Source organism: Nomascus leucogenys, chromosome 5 (genome assembly GCF_006542625.1).
Source record: "Nomascus leucogenys isolate Asia chromosome 5, Asia_NLE_v1, whole genome shotgun sequence".
NCBI lineage: Eukaryota > Metazoa > Chordata > Mammalia > Primates > Hylobatidae > Nomascus > Nomascus leucogenys.
The window spans coordinates 19,535,257-19,556,786 of NC_044385.1; the positions used below are offsets into that span (position 1 = coordinate 19,535,257).

The 21,530-nt window shown below is 60.0% G+C and overlaps 5 non-coding genes across 5 annotated transcripts; all 5 read left to right on the top strand.

The window, feature by feature from the left end:
• Nucleotides 1-1,614: 1,614 nt before the first annotated feature.
• Nucleotides 1,615-1,733, top strand: LOC115835220. The gene has a single exon (XR_004030221.1). It is a non-coding gene; the product is annotated as a 5S ribosomal RNA (ribosomal RNA).
• A 3,185-nt stretch (nucleotides 1,734-4,918) lies between these two features.
• LOC115835325 lies at nucleotides 4,919-5,037 on the top strand. The gene has a single exon (XR_004030312.1). It is a non-coding gene; the product is annotated as a 5S ribosomal RNA (ribosomal RNA).
• Nucleotides 5,038-8,218: 3,181 nt separating this feature from the next.
• Nucleotides 8,219-8,337, top strand: LOC115835338. Its single transcript, XR_004030323.1, has one exon. It is a non-coding gene; the product is annotated as a 5S ribosomal RNA (ribosomal RNA).
• Nucleotides 8,338-11,516: 3,179 nt separating this feature from the next.
• Nucleotides 11,517-11,635, top strand: LOC115835342. Its single transcript, XR_004030325.1, has one exon. It is a non-coding gene; the product is annotated as a 5S ribosomal RNA (ribosomal RNA).
• Nucleotides 11,636-14,819: 3,184 nt separating this feature from the next.
• LOC115835353 lies at nucleotides 14,820-14,938 on the top strand. The gene has a single exon (XR_004030333.1). It is a non-coding gene; the product is annotated as a 5S ribosomal RNA (ribosomal RNA).
• The last annotated feature ends 6,592 nt before the right edge of the window (nucleotides 14,939-21,530 follow it).

Here is a 21,530-nt window from a genome sequence, read left to right on the forward strand (position 1 = left end):
AGAGTGACCAAAGACGAGAGCGAGCCTTCTGTGATGCCAAGACAGGGCCACCAGAAGGGCTCCTTGGTCTAGCGGTGACGCGCCAGCGTCTGGGAAGACGCCCGTTGCCAGGCGGACCGTGGTCTTACCGGTAGCGAAAAGTGTCAAGGAACAACACGCGCTGCTAGCAGACGGGAAAGGGAGTCTCCTTTCCCCCGGGGGAGTTTAGAGAAGACTCTGCCCCTCCACCTCTCGTGGAGGGCCTGACACCAGACAGGGTGCCCGCACTCATCCAGAGGCGTAACCGCCTCCCGGTGATGCTGTGCTTCAGTGGTCACGCTCCTAGTCCGCCTTCACGTTCCATCCTCTACACCCGGCTCTGCCTTCTACATAGCACAGAGACTTAGGAAAAGTACCAGAAGTCTGTAACATGCATAAAGAATGGCGTAAGCTGTCTTTCTCTTTGTCTCCTCTCTCTCTCTGCCTCACTTGCCAGGCAGGTAAGGGTCCCCCGTCCAGTGGACAGGTGACCCACGTGATCTTACCTATCATTGGAGATGACTCACACTCTTTACCCCGGCTCCTTTTGCTTTGTATCCAATAAATAACAGCGCAGCCAGACATTCGGGGCCACTACCTGTCTCCGCGCATTGGTAGTGGTGGAACCCCGGGCCCAGCTGTCTTTTCTTTTATCTCTCTGTCTTGTGTCTTTATTTCTACAACCTCTGGTCTCCACACACCGGGAGAGAACTTCCGACCCTCTGGGGCTGGACCCTACACTCCCCCTCCACTATCTCTCTCGATGGCTGTCTCTCTCATTCCCTCGGTTTCTCTCTCTCCATCCACCTCGTCCATGCTCTCCTTCAAGCCGTGTGTGAGGGTGTGTGTGTGTGTGTGTGTGTGTGCGTGCGCGTCTGTGTGTGCGTGCGTGTGTGCGTGTGTGCGGGCGTGTATGGGTGTCTCTGTGTCTTTGTGTCTGTGTGTGTGCGTGCGTCTCTGTGTATGTGTGTGAGAGCGTGTGTGCCGGTGCGCGAGCACGCGTGCGAGGGCGCCCGGGTGTGTCTGTGTGTGCGGGAGTGGATTTGCGCCTGGTGGTGGTGGGGTGTGCCTGAATTTCTCTCAGCCCCTCTCACCCGGGATCAGGCCGCCGCCTCTAGTGCCAGCCCGGGGCAAAGCAGGGCAACCCCCCGACCCGCTACGCCCCACGCCCTCTGGCCCACCTGCCGGGGCTCGGTCGGGACAAGCGACCGCGGTGGGGGCGTTGTGAGAGAAAGGCCCCGCGCGGCTGGGCCGGCTGTTCACCCTTGGCCAGCCCTGACGGCTCTGGGTGGGTGGGGCAAGAGGGGACCTCGCAGGAGCCCCTGAGCGGCGAGGGATCCAAAACGCTACCTCCGCGGCAGGGCGGAGGCCCGGAGGGTGTCCCAGGACCGTGGGCCCTGGGCCCTGACGCCTCGGAGCACTCCCTGTTCCGAGCGGGCCCGATGTGGTGGAAGCTCCGCAGCCGGGGGGAGGCCGCGAGCGAGCGGCGCGGGGGTCCCCGATCCTAGCCCCGCGGCCCCGGGCTGGCGGTGACGGCTGGAATCCGGCGGGCACGGCTGGGCCGGGCTCTTGGGGCAGCCCGGCGCCTCTTTCGGCGTCTACGGCCATACCACCCTGAACGCGCCCGATCTCGTCTGATCTCGGAAGCTAAGCAGGGTCGGGCCTGGTTAGTACTTGGATGGGAGACCGCCTGGGAATACCGGGTGCTGTAGGCTTTTTCTTTGGCTTTTTGCTTTTTCTTTCCTTTTTCTTCCAGACGGAGTCTCGCTCTGTCGCCCAGGCTGGAGTGCAGTGGCGCCATCTCGGCTCACTGCAAGCTCCGCCTCCCGGGTTCACGCCATTCTCCTGCCTCAGCCTCCCGAGTAGCTGGGACTGCAGGCGCCCGCCACCACGCCCGGCTCATTTTTGCTATTTTTCGTAGAGACGGGGTTTCACCCAGCTAGCCGGGATGGTCTCCATCTCCTGACCTCGTGATCCACCCGCCTCGGCCTCCCAGAGTGCTGGGATTACTGGCGGGAGCCACCGTGCCCGCCCGGCCTGCTGTAGGCTTTTTTGGCTTCCCCGCGGCCTCCCTTCCCACTACAGTCGCCATGCTTCCCAACCTGCCCTGGCTCTGCTCCCCCTTCATCGCCCTCCTACACCCCCGCCGCAGCCGGGGACCTCCCCCTGGGGGTCCGCCCCTACTGCACGCCGGGCAGCAGCATCCCACCGCTTGCGCCTCGCCGCCGCCCCGCCAGGAGCCCGGCTCCAGCCTGGGAGGGCAGGGGGCCGGACCCCAAAGGCGCAGGCGCGGGTTCCCTGCCGTTCGCGGTGCCTTCCCGCTCCCGGAGCGCCCAGGCGATTCCATTCACTCGTCGAGCGCCAGCGCCGTCGTCGCAACCTTCCAAACCGGGGGAAGGGGCGGCCGGGGGCAGCGGGTGCCACAGACGCCAGCCGAGAGCTCGGCTGCAGAACGCACGGGCTGCTTTCTCCGGGGGAAGGACATTGCTTGGCCAGCCACCAGAAAAACCGTCCCTGTGCACCCGGATTCCCAATGCCCCCCACTTCGTGTCAACTCCAGTCCCGAGGACACGCCAGAGCCCCAGGCCTCCGGCCGCGCCCGGTGCCAGGGCTCCCGCCGAACGGGCGGGCGCACTCTGCAAATCTCGGGGCCCCCCCCGCAAGGCAGCGAGAGCACGGGGAGGTGCCAAGAAAGGAAGGAGCCTACGAAACCCACCTGCAAGGCAAGCAATTCATCCAAGAAAAAGCCCGTCTAAGCGCTCCGTTGCTCCTCTCGCATGGACCTCCTGGCCCCCGTGTTCTGGCGCCGCCCAAGCCCCCTCCACCCTATCCCGGCCTCCTCAAGAGGGCGCTGCCTACGGGAGCCCGGCGCCTCGGCTCTAAGGCTCTATCGCGCTCGCTCGCTCTCTAGCTCCCTCCGCCTCTATCTTCCAGCGCCTCGCGCTACTTCTGTCGTCTTCCCTCTGCCTCTCTGTCTCTCTCTCTTCCTCTGTCCCTCTCTCTCAGCCTCTCCGTCTGTCTCTTACCCTCTCCCCTGTGGGTGGCAAGCCACCCAGGCGCCGAGGCAAGAGACCGAGGACACGAGCTGTTCCAGTCTGATAAAATATAAAACAAGAATAGTTATACCCGATACAGATCTCAGATGTGATGATATGTGAATAGCAGTAATCATTAGTTGGTAGCAATTACTCCTTCTTCCAACATTCTAATAATCCTCGCTGTATAATCATAACCTAGGAAAAACCAGGCCATACAGAGTTAGGAGCTGAGAGGACATAGTGAGCTGTGACCAGAAGACAAGAGAGCGAGCCTTCTGTGATGCCAAGACAGGGCCACCAGAAGGGCTCCTTGGTCTAGCGGTGACGCCAGCGTCTGGGAAGACGCCCGTTGCCAGGCGGACCGTGGTCTACCGGTAGCGAAAAGTGTCAAGGAACAACGCGCGCTGCTTAGCAGACTGGGAAAGGGAGTCTCCTTTCCCCCGGGGGAGTTTAGAGAAGACTCTGCCCCTCCACCTCTCGTGGAGGGCCTGACACCAGACAGGGTTGCCCGCACTCATCCAGAGGCGTAACCGCCTCCCGGTGATGCTGTGCTTCAGTGGTCACGCTCCTAGTCCGCCTTCACGTTCCATCCTCTACACCCGGCTCTGCCTTCTACATAGCACTAGAGACTTAGGGAAAGTACCAGAAGTCTGTAACATGCATAAAGAATGGCGTAAGCTGTCTTTCTCTTTGTCTCCTCTCTCTCTCTGCCTCACTTGCCAGGCAGGTAAGGGTCCCCCGTCCAGTGGACAGGTGACCCACGTGATCTTACCTATCATTGGAGATGACTCACACTCTTTACCCCGGCTCCTTTTGCTTTGTATCCAATAAATAACAGCGCAGCCAGACATTCGGGGCCACTACCTGTCTCCGCGCATTGGTAGTGGTGGAACCCCGGGCCCAGCTGTCTTTTCTTTTATCTCTCTGTCTTGTGTCTTTATTTCTACAACCTCTGGTCTCCACACACCGGGAGAGAACTTCCGACCCTCTGGGGCTGGACCCTACACTCCCCCTCCACTTCTCTCTCGATGGCTGTCTCTCTCATTCCCTCGGTTTCTCTCTCTCCATCCACCTCGTCCATGCTCTCCTTCAAGCCGTGTGTGAGTGTGTGTGTGTGTGTGTGTGTGTGTGTGCGTGCGCGTCTGTGTGTGCGTGCGTGTGTGCGTGTGTGCGGGCGTGTATGGGTGTCTCTGTGTCTTTGTGTCTGTGTGTGTGCGTGCGTCTCTGTGTATGTGTGTGAGAGCGTGTGTGCCGGTGCGCGAGCACGCGTGCGAGGGCGCCCGGGTGTGTCTGTGTGTGCGGGAGTGGATTTGCGCCTGGTGGTGGTGGGGTGTGCCTGAATTTCTCTCAGCCCCTCTCACCCGGGATCAGGCCGCCGCCTCTAGTGCCAGCCCGGGGCAAAGCAGGGCAACCCCCCGACCCGCTACGCCCCACGCCCTCTGGCCCACCTGCCGGGGCTCGGTCGGGACAAGCGACCGCGGTGGGGGCGTTGTGAGAGAAAGGCCCCGCGCGGCTGGGCCGGCTGTTCACCCTTGGCCAGCCCTGACGGCTCTGGGTGGGTGGGGCAAGAGGGGACCTCGCAGGAGCCCCTGAGCGGCGAGGGATCCAAAACGCTACCTCCGCGGCAGGGCGGAGGCCCGGAGGGTGTCCCGGACCGTGGGCCCTGGGCCCTGACGCCTCGGAGCACTCCCTGTTCCGAGCGGGCCCGATGTGGTGGAAGCTCCGCAGCCGGGGGGAGGCCGCGAGCGAGCGGCGCGGGGGTCCCCGATCCTAGCCCCGCGGCCCCGGGCTGGCGGTGACGGCTGGAATCCGGCGGGCACGGCTGGGCCGGGCTCTTGGGGCAGCCCGGCGCCTCTTTCGGCGTCTACGGCCATACCACCCTGAACGCGCCCGATCTCGTCTGATCTCGGAAGCTAAGCAGGGTCGGGCCTGGTTAGTACTTGGATGGGAGACCGCCTGGGAATACCGGGTGCTGTAGGCTTTTTCTTTGGCTTTTTGCTTTTTCTTTCCTTTTTCTTCCAGACGGAGTCTCGCTCTGTCGCCCAGGCTGGAGTGCAGTGGCGCCATCTCGGCTCACTGCAAGCTCCGCCTCCCGGGTTCACGCCATTCTCCTGCCTCAGCCTCCCGAGTAGCTGGGACTGCAGGCGCCCGCCACCACGCCCGGCTCATTTTTGCTATTTTTCGTAGAGACGGGGTTTCACCCAGCTAGCCGGGATGGTCTCCATCTCCTGACCTCGTGATCCACCCGCCTCGGCCTCCCAGAGTGCTGGGATTACTGGCGGGAGCCACCGTGCCCGCCCGGCCTGCTGTAGGCTTTTTTGGCTTCCCCGCGGCCTCCCTTCCCACTACAGTCGCCATGCTTCCCAACCTGCCCTGACTCTGCTCCCCCTTCATCGCCCTCCTACACCCCCGCCGCAGCCGGGGACCTCCCCCTGGGGGTCCGCCCCTACTGCACGCCGGGCAGCAGCATCCCACCGCTTGCGCCTCGCCGCCGCCCCGCCAGGAGCCCGGCTCCAGCCTGGGAGGGCAGGGGGCCGGACCCCAAAGGCGCAGGCGCGGGTTCCCTGCCGTTCGCGGTGCCTTCCCGCTCCCGGAGCGCCCAGGCGATTCCATTCACTCGTCGAGCGCCAGCGCCGTCGTCGCAACCTTCCAAACCGGGGGAAGGGGCGGCCGGGGGCAGCGGGTGCCACAGACGCCAGCCGAGACCTCGGCTGCAGAACGCACGGGCTGCTTTCTCCGGGGGAAGGACATTGCTTGGCCAGCCACCAGAAAAACCGTCCCTGTGCACCCGGATTCCCAATGCCCCCCACTTCGTGTCAACTCCAGTCCCGAGGACACGCCAGAGCCCCAGGCCTCCGGCCGCGCCCGGTGCCAGGGCTCCCGCCGAACGGGCGGGCGCACTCTGCAAATCTCGGGGCCCCCCCCGCAAGGCAGCGAGAGCACGGGGAGGTGCCAAGAAAGGAAGGAGCCTACGAAACCCACCTGCAAGGCAAGCAATTCATCCAAGAAAAAGCCCGTCTAAGCGCTCCGTTGCTCCTCTCGCATGGACCTCCTGGCCCCCGTGTTCTGGCGCCGCCCAAGCCCCCTCCACCCTATCCCGGCCTCCTCAAGAGGGCGCTGCCTACGGGAGCCCGGCGCCTCGGCTCTAAGGCTCTATCGCGCTCGCTCGCTCTCTAGCTCCCTCCGCCTCTATCTTCCAGCGCCTCGCGCTACTTCTGTCGTCTTCCCTCTGCCTCTCTGTCTCTCTCTCTTCCTCTGTCCCTCTCTCTCAGCCTCTCCGTCTGTCTCTTACCCTCTCCCCTGTGGGTGGCAAGCCACCCAGGCGCCGAGGCAAGAGACCGAGGACACGAGCTGTTCCAGTCTGATAAAATATAAAACAAGAATAGTTATACCCGATACAGATCTCAGATGTGATGATATGTGAATAGCAGTAATCATTAGTTGGTAGCAATTACTCTTTCTTCCAACATTCTAATAATCCTCGCCGTATAATCATAACCTAGGAAAAACCAGGCCATACAGAGTTAGGAGCTGAGAGGACATAGTGAGCTGTGACCAGAAGACAAGAGAGCGAGCCTTCTGTGATGCCAAGACAGGGCCACCAGAAGGGCTCCTTGGTCTAGCGGTGACGCCAGCGTCTGGGAAGACGCCCGTTGCCAGGCGGACCGTGGTCTACCGGTAGCGAAAAGTGTCAAGGAACAACGCGCGCTGCTTAGCAGACTGGGAAAGGGAGTCTCCTTTCCCCCGGGGGAGTTTAGAGAAGACTCTGCCCCTCCACCTCTCGTGGAGGGCCTGACACCAGACAGGGTTGCCCGCACTCATCCAGAGGCGTAACCGCCTCCCGGTGATGCTCTGCTTCAGTGGTCACGCTCCTAGTCCGCCTTCACGTTCCATCCTCTACACCCGGCTCTGCCTTCTACATAGCAGTAGAGACTTTGGGAAAGTACCAGAAGTCTGTAACATGCATAAAGAATGGCGTAAGCTGTCTTTCTCTTTGTCTCCTCTCTCTCTCTGCCTCACTTGCCAGGCAGGTAAGGGTCCCCCGTCCAGTGGACAGGTGACCCACGTGATCTTACCTATCATTGGAGATGACTCACACTCTTTACCCCGGCTCCTTTTGCTTTGTATCCAATAAATAACAGCGCAGCCAGACATTCGGGGCCACTACCTGTCTCCGCGCATTGGTAGTGGTGGAACCCCGGGCCCAGCTGTCTTTTCTTTTATCTCTCTGTCTTGTGTCTTTATTTCTACAACCTCTGGTCTCCACACACCGGGAGAGAACTTCCGACCCTCTGGGGCTGGACCCTACACTCCCCCTCCACTGTCTCTCTCGATGGCTGTCTCTCTCATTCCCTCGGTTTCTCTCTCTCCATCCACCTCGTCCATGCTCTCCTTCAAGCCGTGTGTGTGTGTGTGTGTGTGTGTGTGTGTGCGTGCGCGTCTGTGTGTGCGTGCGTGTGTGCGTGTGTGCGGGCGTGTATGGGTGTCTCTGTGTCTTTGTGTCTGTGTGTGTGCGTGCGTCTCTGTGTATGTGTGTGAGAGCGTGTGTGCCGGTGCGCGAGCACGCGTGCGAGGGCGCCCGGGTGTGTCTGTGTGTGCGGGAGTGGATTTGCGCCTGGTGGTGGTGGGGTGTGCCTGAATTTCTCTCAGCCCCTCTCACCCGGGATCAGGCCGCCGCCTCTAGTGCCAGCCCGGGGCAAAGCAGGGCAACCCCCCGACCCGCTACGCCCCACGCCCTCTGGCCCACCTGCCGGGGCTCGGTCGGGACAAGCGACCGCGGTGGGGGCGTTGTGAGAGAAAGGCCCCGCGCGGCTGGGCCGGCTGTTCACCCTTGGCCAGCCCTGACGGCTCTGGGTGGGTGGGGCAAGAGGGGACCTCGCAGGAGCCCCTGAGCGGCGAGGGATCCAAAACGCTACCTCCGCGGCAGGGCGGAGGCCCGGAGGGTGTCCCGGGACCGTGGGCCCTGGGCCCTGACGCCTCGGAGCACTCCCTGTTCCGAGCGGGCCCGATGTGGTGGAAGCTCCGCAGCCGGGGGGAGGCCGCGAGCGAGCGGCGCGGGGGTCCCCGATCCTAGCCCCGCGGCCCCGGGCTGGCGGTGACGGCTGGAATCCGGCGGGCACGGCTGGGCCGGGCTCTTGGGGCAGCCCGGCGCCTCTTTCGGCGTCTACGGCCATACCACCCTGAACGCGCCCGATCTCGTCTGATCTCGGAAGCTAAGCAGGGTCGGGCCTGGTTAGTACTTGGATGGGAGACCGCCTGGGAATACCGGGTGCTGTAGGCTTTTTCTTTGGCTTTTTGCTTTTTCTTTCCTTTTTCTTCCAGACGGAGTCTCGCTCTGTCGCCCAGGCTGGAGTGCAGTGGCGCCATCTCGGCTCACTGCAAGCTCCGCCTCCCGGGTTCACGCCATTCTCCTGCCTCAGCCTCCCGAGTAGCTGGGACTGCAGGCGCCCGCCACCACGCCCGGCTCATTTTTGCTATTTTTCGTAGAGACGGGGTTTCACCCAGCTAGCCGGGATGGTCTCCATCTCCTGACCTCGTGATCCACCCGCCTCGGCCTCCCAGAGTGCTGGGATTACTGGCGGGAGCCACCGTGCCCGCCCGGCCTGCTGTAGGCTTTTTTGGCTTCCCCGCGGCCTCCCTTCCCACTACAGTCGCCATGCTTCCCAACCTGCCCTGACTCTGCTCCCCCTTCATCGCCCTCCTACACCCCCGCCGCAGCCGGGGACCTCCCCCTGGGGGTCCGCCCCTACTGCACGCCGGGCAGCAGCATCCCACCGCTTGCGCCTCGCCGCCGCCCCGCCAGGAGCCCGGCTCCAGCCTGGGAGGGCAGGGGGCCGGACCCCAAAGGCGCAGGCGCGGGTTCCCTGCCGTTCGCGGTGCCTTCCCGCTCCCGGAGCGCCCAGGCGATTCCATTCACTCGTCGAGCGCCAGCGCCGTCGTCGCAACCTTCCAAACCGGGGGAAGGGGCGGCCGGGGGCAGCGGGTGCCACAGACGCCAGCCGAGACCTCGGCTGCAGAACGCACGGGCTGCTTTCTCCGGGGGAAGGACATTGCTTGGCCAGCCACCAGAAAAACCGTCCCTGTGCACCCGGATTCCCAATGCCCCCCACTTCGTGTCAACTCCAGTCCCGAGGACACGCCAGAGCCCCAGGCCTCCGGCCGCGCCCGGTGCCAGGGCTCCCGCCGAACGGGCGGGCGCACTCTGCAAATCTCGGGGCCCCCCCCGCAAGGCAGCGAGAGCACGGGGAGGTGCCAAGAAAGGAAGGAGCCTACGAAACCCACCTGCAAGGCAAGCAATTCATCCAAGAAAAAGCCCGTCTAAGCGCTCCGTTGCTCCTCTCGCATGGACCTCCTGGCCCCCGTGTTCTGGCGCCGCCCAAGCCCCCTCCACCCTATCCCGGCCTCCTCAAGAGGGCGCTGCCTACGGGAGCCCGGCGCCTCGGCTCTAAGGCTCTATCGCGCTCGCTCGCTCTCTAGCTCCCTCCGCCTCTATCTTCAGCGCCTCGCGCTACTTCTGTCGTCTTCCCTCTGCCTCTCTGTCTCTCTCTCTTCCTCTGTCCCTCTCTCTCAGCCTCTCCGTCTGTCTCTTACCCTCTCCCCTGTGGGTGGCAAGCCCCCAGGCGCCGAGGCAAGAGACCGAGGACACGAGCTGTTCCAGTCTGATAAAATATAAAACAAGAATAGTTATACCCGATACAGATCTCAGATGTGATGATATGTGAATAGCAGTAATCATTAGTTGGTAGCAATTACTCTTTCTTCCAACATTCTAATAATCCTCGCCGTATAATCATAACCTAGGAAAAACCAGGCCATACAGAGTTAGGAGCTGAGAGGACATAGTGAGCTGTGACCAGAAGACAAGAGAGCGAGCCTTCTGTGATGCCAAGACAGGGCCACCAGAAGGGCTCCTTGGTCTAGCGGTGACGCCAGCGTCTGGGAAGACGCCCGTTGCCAGGCGGACCGTGGTCTACCGGTAGCGAAAAGTGTCAAGGAACAACGCGCGCTGCTTAGCAGACTGGGAAAGGGAGTCTCCTTTCCCCCGGGGGAGTTTAGAGAAGACTCTGCCCCTCCACCTCTCGTGGAGGGCCTGACACCAGACAGGGTTGCCCGCACTCATCCAGAGGCGTAACCGCCTCCCGGTGATGCTGTGCTTCAGTGGTCACGCTCCTAGTCCGCCTTCACGTTCCATCCTCTACACCCGGCTCTGCCTTCTACATAGCAGTAGAGACTTAGGGAAAGTACCAGAAGTCTGTAACATGCATAAAGAATGGCGTAAGCTGTCTTTCTCTTTGTCTCCTCTCTCTCTCTGCCTCACTTGCCAGGCAGGTAAGGGTCCCCCGTCCAGTGGACAGGTGACCCACGTGATCTTACCTATCATTGGAGATGACTCACACTCTTTACCCCGGCTCCTTTTGCTTTGTATCCAATAAATAACAGCGCAGCCAGACATTCGGGGCCACTACCTGTCTCCGCGCATTGGTAGTGGTGGAACCCCGGGCCCAGCTGTCTTTTCTTTTATCTCTCTGTCTTGTGTCTTTATTTCTACAACCTCTGGTCTCCACACACCGGGAGAGAACTTCCGACCCTCTGGGGCTGGACCCTACACTCCCCCTCCACTGTCTCTCTCGATGGCTGTCTCTCTCATTCCCTCGGTTTCTCTCTCTCCATCCACCTCGTCCATGCTCTCCTTCAAGCCGTGTGTGGTGTGTGTGTGTGTGTGTGTGTGTGCGTGCGCGTCTGTGTGTGCGTGCGTGTGTGCGTGTGTGCGGGCGTGTATGGGTGTCTCTGTGTCTTTGTGTCTGTGTGTGTGCGTGCGTCTCTGTGTATGTGTGTGAGAGCGTGTGTGCCGGTGCGCGAGCACGCGTGCGAGGGCGCCCGGGTGTGTCTGTGTGTGCGGGAGTGGATTTGCGCCTGGTGGTGGTGGGGTGTGCCTGAATTTCTCTCAGCCCCTCTCACCCGGGATCAGGCCGCCGCCTCTAGTGCCAGCCCGGGGCAAAGCAGGGCAACCCCCCGACCCGCTACGCCCCACGCCCTCTGGCCCACCTGCCGGGGCTCGGTCGGGACAAGCGACCGCGGTGGGGGCGTTGTGAGAGAAAGGCCCCGCGCGGCTGGGCCGGCTGTTCACCCTTGGCCAGCCCTGACGGCTCTGGGTGGGTGGGGCAAGAGGGGACCTCGCAGGAGCCCCTGAGCGGCGAGGGATCCAAAACGCTACCTCCGCGGCAGGGCGGAGGCCCGGAGGGTGTCCCGGACCGTGGGCCCTGGGCCCTGACGCCTCGGAGCACTCCCTGTTCCGAGCGGGCCCGATGTGGTGGAAGCTCCGCAGCCGGGGGGAGGCCGCGAGCGAGCGGCGCGGGGGTCCCCGATCCTAGCCCCGCGGCCCCGGGCTGGCGGTGACGGCTGGAATCCGGCGGGCACGGCTGGGCCGGGCTCTTGGGGCAGCCCGGCGCCTCTTTCGGCGTCTACGGCCATACCACCCTGAACGCGCCCGATCTCGTCTGATCTCGGAAGCTAAGCAGGGTCGGGCCTGGTTAGTACTTGGATGGGAGACCGCCTGGGAATACCGGGTGCTGTAGGCTTTTTCTTTGGCTTTTTGCTTTTTCTTTCCTTTTTCTTCCAGACGGAGTCTCGCTCTGTCGCCCAGGCTGGAGTGCAGTGGCGCCATCTCGGCTCACTGCAAGCTCCGCCTCCCGGGTTCACGCCATTCTCCTGCCTCAGCCTCCCGAGTAGCTGGGACTGCAGGCGCCCGCCACCACGCCCGGCTCATTTTTGCTATTTTTCGTAGAGACGGGGTTTCACCCAGCTAGCCGGGATGGTCTCCATCTCCTGACCTCGTGATCCACCCGCCTCGGCCTCCCAGAGTGCTGGGATTACTGGCGGGAGCCACCGTGCCCGCCCGGCCTGCTGTAGGCTTTTTTGGCTTCCCCGCGGCCTCCCTTCCCACTACAGTCGCCATGCTTCCCAACCTGCCCTGACTCTGCTCCCCCTTCATCGCCCTCCTACACCCCCGCCGCAGCCGGGGACCTCCCCCTGGGGGTCCGCCCCTACTGCACGCCGGGCAGCAGCATCCCACCGCTTGCGCCTCGCCGCCGCCCCGCCAGGAGCCCGGCTCCAGCCTGGGAGGGCAGGGGGCCGGACCCCAAAGGCGCAGGCGCGGGTTCCCTGCCGTTCGCGGTGCCTTCCCGCTCCCGGAGCGCCCAGGCGATTCCATTCACTCGTCGAGCGCCAGCGCCGTCGTCGCAACCTTCCAAACCGGGGGAAGGGGCGGCCGGGGGCAGCGGGTGCCACAGACGCCAGCCGAGACCTCGGCTGCAGAACGCACGGGCTGCTTTCTCCGGGGGAAGGACATTGCTTGGCCAGCCACCAGAAAAACCGTCCCTGTGCACCCGGATTCCCAATGCCCCCCACTTCGTGTCAACTCCAGTCCCGAGGACACGCCAGAGCCCCAGGCCTCCGGCCGCGCCCGGTGCCAGGGCTCCCGCCGAACGGGCGGGCGCACTCTGCAAATCTCGGGGCCCCCCCCGCAAGGCAGCGAGAGCACGGGGAGGTGCCAAGAAAGGAAGGAGCCTACGAAACCCACCTGCAAGGCAAGCAATTCATCCAAGAAAAAGCCCGTCTAAGCGCTCCGTTGCTCCTCTCGCATGGACCTCCTGGCCCCCGTGTTCTGGCGCCGCCCAAGCCCCCTCCACCCTATCCCGGCCTCCTCAAGAGGGCGCTGCCTACGGGAGCCCGGCGCCTCGGCTCTAAGGCTCTATCGCGCTCGCTCGCTCTCTAGCTCCCTCCGCCTCTATCTTCCAGCGCCTCGCGCTACTTCTGTCGTCTTCCCTCTGCCTCTCTGTCTCTCTCTCTCTTTCTCTGTCCCTCTCTCTCAGCCTCTCCGTCTGTCTCTTACCCTCTCCCCTGTGGGTGGCAAGCCACCCAGGCGCCGAGGCAAGAGACCGAGGACACGAGCTGTTCCAGTCTGATAAAATATAAAACAAGAATAGTTATACCCGATACAGATCTCAGATGTGATGATATGTGAATAGCAGTAATCATTAGTTGGTAGCAATTACTCTTTCTTCCAACATTCTAATAATCCTCGCCGTATAATCATAACCTAGGAAAAACCAGGCCATACAGAGTTAGGAGCTGAGAGGACATAGTGAGCTGTGACCAGAAGACAAGAGAGCGAGCCTTCTGTGATGCCAAGACAGGGCCACCAGAAGGGCTCCTTGGTCTAGCGGTGACGCCAGCGTCTGGGAAGACGCCCGTTGCCAGGCGGACCGTGGTCTACCGGTAGCGAAAAGTGTCAAGGAACAACGCGCGCTGCTTAGCAGACTGGGAAAGGGAGTCTCCTTTCCCCCGGGGGAGTTTAGAGAAGACTCTGCCCCTCCACCTCTCGTGGAGGGCCTGACACCAGACAGGGTTGCCCGCACTCATCCAGAGGCGTAACCGCCTCCCGGTGATGCTGTGCTTCAGTGGTCACGCTCCTAGTCCGCCTTCACGTTCCATCCTCTACACCCGGCTCTGCCTTCTACATAGCAGTAGAGACTTAGGGAAAGTACCAGAAGTCTGTAACATGCATAAAGAATGGCGTAAGCTGTCTTTCTCTTTGTCTCCTCTCTCTCTCTGCCTCACTTGCCAGGCAGGTAAGGGTCCCCCGTCCAGTGGACAGGTGACCCACGTGATCTTACCTATCATTGGAGATGACTCACACTCTTTACCCCGGCTCCTTTTGCTTTGTATCCAATAAATAACAGCGCAGCCAGACATTCGGGGCCACTACCTGTCTCCGCGCATTGGTAGTGGTGGAACCCCGGGCCCAGCTGTCTTTTCTTTTATCTCTCTGTCTTGTGTCTTTATTTCTACAACCTCTGGTCTCCACACACCGGGAGAGAACTTCCGACCCTCTGGGGCTGGACCCTACACTCCCCCTCCACTGTCTCTCTCGATGGCTGTCTCTCTCATTCCCTCGGTTTCTCTCTCTCCATCCACCTCGTCCATGCTCTCCTTCAAGCCGTGTGTGGTGTGTGTGTGTGTGTGTGTGTGTGCGTGCGCGTCTGTGTGTGCGTGCGTGTGTGCGTGTGTGCGGGCGTGTATGGGTGTCTCTGTGTCTTTGTGTCTGTGTGTGTGCGTGCGTCTCTGTGTATGTGTGTGAGAGCGTGTGTGCCGGTGCGCGAGCACGCGTGCGAGGGCGCCCGGGTGTGTCTGTGTGTGCGGGAGTGGATTTGCGCCTGGTGGTGGTGGGGTGTGCCTGAATTTCTCTCAGCCCCTCTCACCCGGGATCAGGCCGCCGCCTCTAGTGCCAGCCCGGGGCAAAGCAGGGCAACCCCCCGACCCGCTACGCCCCACGCCCTCTGGCCCACCTGCCGGGGCTCGGTCGGGACAAGCGACCGCGGTGGGGGCGTTGTGAGAGAAAGGCCCCGCGCGGCTGGGCCGGCTGTTCACCCTTGGCCAGCCCTGACGGCTCTGGGTGGGTGGGGCAAGAGGGGACCTCGCAGGAGCCCCTGAGCGGCGAGGGATCCAAAACGCTACCTCCGCGGCAGGGCGGAGGCCCGGAGGGTGTCCCGGGACCGTGGGCCCTGGGCCCTGACGCCTCGGAGCACTCCCTGTTCCGAGCGGGCCCGATGTGGTGGAAGCTCCGCAGCCGGGGGGAGGCCGCGAGCGAGCGGCGCGGGGGTCCCCGATCCTAGCCCCGCGGCCCCGGGCTGGCGGTGACGGCTGGAATCCGGCGGGCACGGCTGGGCCGGGCTCTTGGGGCAGCCCGGCGCCTCTTTCGGCGTCTACGGCCATACCACCCTGAACGCGCCCGATCTCGTCTGATCTCGGAAGCTAAGCAGGGTCGGGCCTGGTTAGTACTTGGATGGGAGACCGCCTGGGAATACCGGGTGCTGTAGGCTTTTTCTTTGGCTTTTTGCTTTTTCTTTCCTTTTTCTTCCAGACGGAGTCTCGCTCTGTCGCCCAGGCTGGAGTGCAGTGGCGCCATCTCGGCTCACTGCAAGCTCCGCCTCCCGGGTTCACGCCATTCTCCTGCCTCAGCCTCCCGAGTAGCTGGGACTGCAGGCGCCCGCCACCACGCCCGGCTCATTTTTGCTATTTTTCGTAGAGACGGGGTTTCACCCAGCTAGCCGGGATGGTCTCCATCTCCTGACCTCGTGATCCACCCGCCTCGGCCTCCCAGAGTGCTGGGATTACTGGCGGGAGCCACCGTGCCCGCCCGGCCTGCTGTAGGCTTTTTTGGCTTCCCCGCGGCCTCCCTTCCCACTACAGTCGCCATGCTTCCCAACCTGCCCTGACTCTGCTCCCCCTTCATCGCCCTCCTACACCCCCGCCGCAGCCGGGGACCTCCCCCTGGGGGTCCGCCCCTACTGCACGCCGGGCAGCAGCATCCCACCGCTTGCGCCTCGCCGCCGCCCCGCCAGGAGCCCGGCTCCAGCCTGGGAGGGCAGGGGGCCGGACCCCAAAGGCGCAGGCGCGGGTTCCCTGCCGTTCGCGGTGCCTTCCCGCTCCCGGAGCGCCCAGGCGATTCCATTCACTCGTCGAGCGCCAGCGCCGTCGTCGCAACCTTCCAAACCGGGGGAAGGGGCGGCCGGGGGCAGCGGGTGCCACAGACGCCAGCCGAGACTCGGCTGCAGAACGCACGGGCTGCTTTCTCCGGGGGAAGGACATTGCTTGGCCAGCCACCAGAAAAACCGTCCCTGTGCACCCGGATTCCCAATGCCCCCCACTTCGTGTCAACTCCAGTCCCGAGGACACGCCAGAGCCCCAGGCCTCCGGCCGCGCCCGGTGCCAGGGCTCCCGCCGAACGGGCGGGCGCACTCTGCAAATCTCGGGGCCCCCCCCGCAAGGCAGCGAGAGCACGGGGAGGTGCCAAGAAAGGAAGGAGCCTACGAAACCCACCTGCAAGGCAAGCAATTCATCCAAGAAAAAGCCCGTCTAAGCGCTCCGTTGCTCCTCTCGCATGGACCTCCTGGCCCCCGTGTTCTGGCGCCGCCCAAGCCCCCTCCACCCTATCCCGGCCTCCTCAAGAGGGCGCTGCCTACGGGAGCCCGGCGCCTCGGCTCTAAGGCTCTATCGCGCTCGCTCGCTCTCTAGCTCCCTCCGCCTCTATCTTCTAGCGCCTCGCGCTACTTCTGTCGTCTTCCCTCTGCCTCTCTGTCTCTCTCTCTTTCTCTGTCCCTCTCTCTCAGCCTCTCCGTCTGTCTCTTACCCTCTCCCCTGTGGGTGGCAAGCCCCCAGGCGCGAGGCAAGAGACCGAGGACACGAGCTGTTCCAGTCTGATAAAATATAAAACAAGAATAGTTATACCCGATACAGATCTCAGATGTGATGATATGTGAATAGCAGTAATCATTAGTTGGTAGCAATTACTCTTTCTTCCAACATTCTAATAATCCTCGCCGTATAATCATAACCTAGGAAAAACCAGGCCATACAGAGTTAGGAGCTGAGAGGACATAGTGAGCTGTGACCAGAAGACAAGAGAGCGAGCCTTCTGTGATGCCAAGACAGGGCCACCAGAAGGGCTCCTTGGTCTAGCGGTGACGCCAGCGTCTGGGAAGACGCCCGTTGCCAGGCGGACCGTGGTCTACCGGTAGCGAAAAGTGTCAAGGAACAACGCGCGCTGCTTAGCAGACTGGGAAAGGGAGTCTCCTTTCCCCCGGGGGAGTTTAGAGAAGACTCTGCCCCTCCACCTCTCGTGGAGGGCCTGACACCAGACAGGGTTGCCCGCACTCATCCAGAGGCGTAACCGCCTCCCGGTGATGCTGTGCTTCAGTGGTCACGCTCCTAGTCCGCCTTCACGTTCCATCCTCTACACCCGGCTCTGCCTTCTACATAGCACTAGAGACTTAGGGAAAGTACCAGAAGTCTGTAACATGCATAAAGAATGGCGTAAGCTGTCTTTCTCTTTGTCTCCTCTCTCTCTCTGCCTCACTTGCCAGGCAGGTAAGGGTCCCCCGTCCAGTGGACAGGTGACCCACGTGATCTTACCTATCATTGGAGATGACTCACACTCTTTACCCCGGCTCCTTTTGCTTTGTATCCAATAAATAACAGCGCAGCCAGACATTCGGGGCCACTACCTGTCTCCGCGCATTGGTAGTGGTGGAACCCCGGGCCCAGCTGTCTTTTCTTTTATCTCTCTGTCTTGTGTCTTTATTTCTACAACCTCTGGTCTCCACACACCGGGAGAGAACTTCCGACCCTCTGGGGCTGGACCCTACACTCCCCCTCCACTATCCCTCTCGATGGCTGTCTCTCTCATTCCCTCGGTTTCTCTCTCTCCATCCACCTCGTCCATGCTCTCCTTCAAGCCGTGTGTGTGTGTGTGTGTGTGTGTGTGCGTGCGCGTCTGTGTGTGCGTGCGTGTGTGCGTGTGTGCGGGCGTGTATGGGTGTCTCTGTGTCTTTGTGTCTGTGTGTGTGCGTGCGTCTCTGTGTATGTGTGTGAGAGCGTGTGTGCCGGTGCGCGAGCACGCGTGCGAGGGCGCCCGGGTGTGTCTGTGTGTGCGGGAGTGGATTTGCGCCTGGTGGTGGTGGGGTGTGCCTGAATTTCTCTCAGCCCCTCTCACCCGGGATCAGGCCGCCGCCTCTAGTGCCAGCCCGGGGCAAAGCAGGGCAACCCCCCACCCGCTACGCCCCACGCCCTCTGGCCCACCTGCCGGGGCTCGGTCGGGACAAGCGACCGCGGTGGGGGCGTTGTGAGAGAAAGGCCCCGCGCGGCTGGGCCGGCTTTTCGCCCTTGGCCAGCCCTGACGGCTCTGGGTGGGTGGGGCAAGAGGGAACCTCGCAGGAGCCCCTGAGCGGCGAGGGATCCAAAACGCTACCTCCGCGGCAGGGCGGGGGACAGGAGGGTGTCCCAGGATCCTGGGCCCTGGGCCCTGACGCCTCGGAGCACTCCCTGTTCCGAGCGGGCCCGATGTGGTAGACTAGCGAACTCTTTATTAAGTTTGACCTCAGAACACAGAAACTGTCTCATCCCAGTATTGCTTCCTTCTGGGAATCTTCTCCAGCTACCTTCTCCTGAAGCTCCCAGTTCACGGCATGGAAAGCAGCTCTCCCTCTTATGCTTGTTGTAGTGGGACTCGTAATAGCTGGAGGCATCTGCGTCTTTTGTAAATGTCAAAGGGAAAAGAACAAAGCATCGCTGGAAGAAGAGAGGGAGCAAAGAGAAAAGGAGCGGAGGTGGCCCACCAGCAGCAAGGAGGTTGAGCCTTGGCATGGTGAGCAGGGAGCCCCGACAAGGCACATCCTGTGCCCCCCGAAACCCAGGACCCTAACATGAAGCCCTGAGCTGAGGCTTCGTCCATGTGTCCTCAAACACAGTAGGAATGGGGTGGTCAGTGGGGATCCTCACTCTGGCATTGCCCAATTATGATCTACCCAGTGAGACCATCTGTCTCCTAGCAATCCCTCGGTTAGTCTTTACTGGCTGATTTAGGGCAGGCTGTTTGTGCCCTCTCTTGAAAACGGACAGATCTGAGTTTGAACCCCAAGTCTGTTGGGTGTGTGCTGAGGGACCTGGTGTGAGCCCTGAGCCACTCTGTCTGCTGGGAGTGTTGATACCATCCTGAAAGACCAACAGAGTAGCATTCAGAGCAGGGGCCGCATCGGGAAGGATTTACAGTTGCAATCACTGTGATTATTCTCAATATTGACTGTGTCCTTCATTCATTCACTTCACTCACTTCCTCCTCTGTCATTTCAGGAGCTGAGGACTTGTTCCTAGAATTCAGAGCCCTATTTCGGGAGTAGAGATTGTGCTCAGCTGGTTATAAAGACTGCACTATGACAGAGTTGCTTGTGGTGGCTTGCAGCTGTCATCCAGCATTTTGTGAGGCTGAGGTGGGAAAATTGCTTGAAGCCAGGAGTTTGAGGACAGCCTAGGCAATATAGCAAGACCCCATCTCAAAAAAATAAAAATAAAGAAATTAGCCAGGCATGGTGGCGTGTGCCTGTTGTCCCAGCTACTCAGGCTACTCAGGAGGCTGAGGTGGGAAAATCGCTTGAGCCCAGGAGTTTAAGGCTGCAGTGAGCCGTGACTGTGCTACTTCACCCAGAGCCAGATCCTGTCAGACAGATGAAAGAAGAAGAAAGAAAAGAAAGAAAGAAAGAGGAAAAGAAAGAAAAAGAAAGATAGAAGAAAAGAAAGGAAAGAAAGAGAGAGAGAGAGAAAGAAAGAAAGAGAAAAAGAAAGAAAGAAAGAAAGAAAGAGAAAAAGAAAGAAAGAAAGAAAGAAAGAAAGAAAGAAAGAAAGAAAGAAAGAAAGAAAGAAAAGTCAAGGTGCAGTGGTTTATGCCTATGATCCCAGCACTTTGGGAGGCCAAGGTGGGCAGATCACTTGAGGTCAGGAGTTCGAGACCAGCCTGGCCAACATGGTGAAACCCCATCTCTACTAAAAATACAAAAATTAGCCGAACATGATGGTGGGCGCCTGTAATCCCAGTGACTCAGGAGGCTGAGGCAGGAGAACTGCTTGAACCCAGGAGGCAGAGGTTGCAGTGACATGGTGTCACTGCACTCCAGCCTGGGCAACACAGCAAGACTCTGTCAAGGAAAAGAGAAAAAGAAAAGAAAAGAAGTCAGCATTTGGACACACTTAGGTAAGTTGAAGGAAGACAGGGCCAACAGCCTATTGTATTTAAAGAGCTGTTCTTAGAAATGACACTCCTTCATGTGTTGTTTCACTGAACATGAAATAAGTATATGTGTTCTTAAGCTGAGTCAAAAGAGATCTCTTTTGATTTAGCTTACTATGGCATGAACATTTTGATATGCTGCACCTCACAATTTCTCACCTCTCTGCTTCATTGCAAGTTGGAGGGAGAGTGACATCATGTACGGTGAGAGCCACATGTGAAGGCTTGGAGCCTTTGCACCAGGTTCCTAGAGGCAAAGGGAGTCAGAAGCACAGACCTAATTCCATGGAGCAGAAATGAAAGGGTGGGGGGCACTTGCTCTAGGGACCTCAAAATCAGAGCTGGTGTCAGGGGTAAAGGAAAGGGCAGGAAGTCCTTCCTTCAGTGACATATGGGTCTTAGTTTCTGTCCCCTACACACTCATTTCTGAGCAAAATAAGAAAAGTCCAGACTTACTCAGCAGAAGAGTGAGAGAGGAATGAACCAGGGCCACAAGGGGGCAAGTCCAGACCGTCTCTGGCTTCAGTCTGCATTCCGATGTTTGTTTCTACATGTCTGTGTGCAGGTGTGTGCATGAGTACACATGTGCATGCATACGTGTGTGTGCATGTGGATGAGTGTGCCTGTGTGTTTGTTATGCATGTGTGGGTGTGTGCATGCATGTGTGTGAATGTGGTCCCATGTGTGCATTTACGTTGGGGTGTGTGCATGAGTGTGTTCATGCATGTACATGTGTTTGTGTGTGCATACGTGTGTGTGCAAACGTGTGTGCCTGTGTGTGATGGGTACACACACGTACATGTGTTCATGTGTGCACACCTGTGTGCATGCATGTCTGGGTTTCTATGCATGTGCATGATTGTGAGCATATGCTGCATGTGTGCATGTGTGTTTGCATGTGAATGAATGTGAGTATCTGTGTATGCATATGTGAGTGTGTGCATGACTGTGTGCATGCATGTGCACTTGTCAAGAGTGTGCCATGTACTGTGTGTGCATGTTTGTGCCCATGTGAGTGCATGCTGTGTGTGCATACACATATGTGCATATGAATTTGTGCATGCGTTTGTGTGTTCATATATGACACGCATGCATGTGTTCATATGTGTCCACATGAACTAGTGCATGCATGTACATGTAAGTGTGTGCATGCATCTGTGTTCCTGTGTGTTCATTTATGTTTGGGTGTGTTCATGAGTGTGCATATCCATGTGCAGTGCACACTTGTGTATGCAACAGTGCAATGTGCAAGAGTATGTGTACATATGTATTTGTATGTATCCATGTGTATTTGTGTACATATATATTTGTATATGTATGCATATTAGTGCATGCATTCATGTATGTAAAGGTATGTGCAAGTGTGCATGTGTGTGTGCAAGTGTGTACTTGTGAGTATGTGCACATATGTGTTCCTGTGACCATGCATGTGCATGTGTGTGTGTTCCCATCTATTCCAGATAGGAGAAATGCTATGTCAAATGCTGGTGACAGGCAGCCACAGCCTTGTAAAAGTCAAGTTTTAGGTTCCGCGAGAAACCCTGAGTTCCTTTTTTTTTTTTTTTTGAGACACAGTCTAGCTCTGTCGCCCAGACTGGAGTGCAGTGGCGTGATCTTGGCTCACTGCTACCTCTGCCTCCCAGGTTCAAGCAATTCTCCCACCTCAGCCTCCCGAGGCCGATGCCACCACATCTGGCTAATTTTTGTATTTTTAATAGAGACGGGGTTTTGCCATGTTGGCCAGGCTGGTCTCGAACACCTAACCTCCGGTGATCCACCCGCCTTGGCCTCCCAAGGTGCTGGGAATACAAACGTGAGCCATCGCACCCAGCCTAGGCTCCTTCTTTATTATT